At 41.4% G+C, this 3,687-nt stretch overlaps 1 long non-coding RNA gene across 2 annotated transcripts; it reads right to left on the bottom strand.

Moving 5' to 3' along the window:
* Window positions 1–251: 251 nt before the first annotated feature.
* Window positions 252–3,442, bottom strand: LOC121981983. Of its 2 annotated transcripts, none has more exons than XR_006111974.1 (3): window positions 2,921–3,442; window positions 888–2,838; window positions 252–807 (listed from the first exon to the last, which is right to left on the bottom strand). It is a non-coding gene; the product is annotated as an uncharacterized LOC121981983 (long non-coding RNA). The 2 variants fall into 2 exon arrangements; XR_006111966.1 differs by having other exon boundaries at window positions 252–814.
* Window positions 3,443–3,687: the final 245 nt, after the last annotated feature.

Consider the following 3,687-nt stretch of genomic DNA (forward strand, 5'->3'; position numbering starts at 1 on the left):
GACAGATTAAGCTGGTCATATTTGTTGGTCCCGGTGCGACTGGCTAGAGGGGGCGAATAGCCTACGATCAAAGTTAGAATAAAATAATCTCTTGCTTTTGCTTAGTAAGGATGCGTAATTAGATTAAGCTACTATAGACAATTAACATTAATAAAAATATTAACAACTTAAAAAGAATAAGTAAGAAGGTTAGAGTTTACTTGATTACAACCTAGGTGATTTTTAATCCAAGACAGAGGAAAGCACTATAAAAGTCTTCTTTATTGAAGGCAGGGAAGCCTCTTACACTTTATGATAGCTCAGAAAGATACTAGGAAATTAATATTGAAGTTTTTATTAATTTCCTATCTCCGGGGATCTTTTTATAGCCCCTAAAAAATCTTATCTATGGCTCGGAAGCGTCTCCAGGGAAGTCCAAGGTGCCTCCAACAAGATAAGTTTTATTCGCTGAAAATAAAGCTTTATCTTCAATGAATGGCTATTGAAGGCGCCTTCCATGAGTCATTGAGGGCGCTTTCCATAGGCAATGAAAGGCGCCTTCTACAAGGCAGACCATCCTCCAGCTGGTCTTCTTCGCATGGGTGATGCTCTGGTTATCTGGAGTTGAGCTCACACAAATCCAACTTCGACCTTCTCCACGAGCACGCTTCCTCCCTGGCTTCTTGTCCCTTGAATGTTATGCACGTCCTTCTCATCCACACGTGTACTCTTCCACAGCTTCTCATCTCTCAGATCCACCGAACCCGTAGGCTCCTTTCTCGTGACATCCTTCTCGTCTACTGTGTCTTCCGCTCGACTTCTTGTGCTCTAAGTTCTTGCACATTCAGACACAAGACATTAAACACAAATAAGACCTAACTTAACTCCATTGATCATATCAAACTTACCTGGGGTACTGTCACGCCCCAGAGGAGTCCCTGCCAGACGAAAATCCGGCAACATCTCCCCTGTATTAGTAACAATCTGAAGGATACATACATAACCATATAACCATATACATTACCACTCAAAATAAGAAAAATAATCATCAGTCCACACGGCTGGATTTACACACAATCACGCAATTATATACTTAGCCCACTCGGCTGGAACAAAATAAACACAACCATGCAGTTATATATATATTAAACAGCTCAATCGGCTGTACTAAAAACCAACACAGAGGAAAAACGATAAAGGGAGCCCATACAAACTAAAACAACACACTGCTAGCCGGCTAAGCTTTATACCACAATCACAACAACACAAATACAAACTCCACATAATAAACTCCAAGGGGAAAATCGAATGTAAGACCAACAAGGTCATTAACCAAAATACCTGAAATCACCATACTAGACTCCAAAATCCACATCAACTAGTTAGAAAGCAGATACACAAAATCACTATACCATCCAAATAGAAATAAGATCGAAAAGAAAATTGTCCTCGAATGTGACGCGAGAGTGGCAGCTAAGACTCTCCCAGCATCCTTGATTCATCTACCTACTACCTACCGAAAGAAAAACCAATTGGTGGGGTGGTGAGTACTGGGACTCAGCGGGTAAAGGAAAGATAGTGCATGAACATAATATACAAATAGAGAGTGAGTCAACAGTATACAGTCTCATAAGAAAAATAGCAGATACTAAAATAAAATTGTAATATATGCTCATACCTGAAACCATGTCCTAGGCTGGGTAATAGAAGATCAGGAGTAATACAGATCAACTACTGAACTGCTTATCACTACGAAGGTAACATGTGAGGTAAAGACATTATATCAACAAGTAAACCGGAGTCGAACAACATGCGATCGATACATATATAGCTCAACAAGTAAAAATGTATCACATGGCAAAACGAACAACTGTAACCATAAGAAAGCAACAACAAAGAAACTACAGCATAGGTAGGTATAACAATAATAAAAGCGTATGCACTAATGGTCACTCCCACTCATCCCTCTGTACCATGACCCCTGCATGGTCGAGAGGCCAGGTCAGTGACAAACTGTACAACACTCCAGCTACCACTCTCTCGAGTGGACAGTTGCATAGTAGCTAACTAGCTACATCTGCGACGGGGGTCCCTGCTGCTCGCAACTCCAGCTTCCTCTACTCATGAGTGAGCGAGTGGGGGAACGACAGGTCAAGTGGCATATGCTCCAACTACCACTCTCTCGAGTGGCTGAGCGTGTGGCCCTGGTCAATAACTCTCTCGACCGCAAGGGAGAATTTGTCATTGACATGCATGTAATGATATGATGCGCAAAATACAATAGTCATCATATACATATAAATAGGAATCAAGTATACTACATGAAGCCAACATGCTCATACGATACATAAATAAACAATAATCAAAGCATACAAGGTTGGTATCTAATATCTGCTAAACATCATAGATGGCAACAAGAGACTTTATGGATATAAAAACGAATATCTCAAAGATTTGGGTGGGAGTATCAAGCACAGATAAAACAATCCTTATCTAAAAATAGCTCATTCACCAAGTTTAAAAGAACTAAAGAGAGTCAAAGTAAGAAGTACCCGCCTTTAATATAGGTCGAGCGTCCAGAATTATCTACCCGTCAAGTGACTCGTCGTAAATCAAAGTCATGTAACCACACATATAATCAAGCTATACCCATGTACCCAATAATAAACTTGAACTCTTATTTAACTTTAGAAACCCTAATTATTTGTAACCAGAAACAGATCAAGCTACAATAAGTATCAAATTCCCCACAACTCACGATACCTTCCCTGTTGATTCCCGACCAGGAAACACTACCGTCGAAAAATGCTCGCCGATGATGTTTGCTACCGAAAATCTACAGTCGGAGCTATGGTGAAGCTACATTCAAGAACATGCAACCAAACTGAAACTCAGAACCTCGATTTACAGATCTAACATCCCAAAACTATAAATGTCTTACCCCAAATTTTCTCTCCAACCGGAAACACAGCACGTTGCTGTTGAGTTTGACAGGGATGTGATCCACGATTGTAGCTCGAAATTAAGGTTCCGGAGCAAGAGAAAAATTCTGGAGCAAGAGATCACTGTCTGAAATGCCAGCCTCCACCGAATCCAGCAAGATCCAAATACGGCGAAACTAGGGCTCGGATTTTCTTCCCTTTCGCTGTAGATCGATCGGTGCAGAGCAAGGGTCGGAAGAGAGGAATACCTAGCGGGGCTATAGGTGTAGGGTAGAGGGGTTAGGAGACTCCGGCGAGCGACGGCTTGAGCAATATCATGCCATTGGGTGCGATGGCATGCGTCTCTGGTGCTCACGTGAGGAGAGGCCGACGACTGTAGCTTTCGCGTGAGGGGGAGAAGAAGATCGCCGGCTACGGTGGTGCTCACGTGAGGAGGAGGAGAAGCCGGCGGGGTGCGGGAACTCGCGAGAGGGAGAGGGCTCGGGGAAGAAAGGGTCGACCTAGGTTTTAGGGCACGGGGGAGGGAATAAAAAAAAAAGGAAAATAAATAAAAATTTTAAACATTTTCTCGATTAAATAGGGTAGCATAAACAGGCTTTCTCGTAGCTCAATATTGATCCCCTTAACCTACATCATACAAGCTCCAATTAATTCCTTGAAATTACTAAAAATTTCTAAAAATTTTAATAAGATTATTTCTCAAATAACCTTATTATTTAATTAATATTTAGGTGCTATATTTTATAGGTACTTACAATCTCCTTTT

The sequence above is a fragment of the Zingiber officinale genome, chromosome 1B, assembly GCF_018446385.1.
Source record: "Zingiber officinale cultivar Zhangliang chromosome 1B, Zo_v1.1, whole genome shotgun sequence".
Lineage (NCBI taxonomy): Eukaryota > Viridiplantae > Streptophyta > Magnoliopsida > Zingiberales > Zingiberaceae > Zingiber > Zingiber officinale.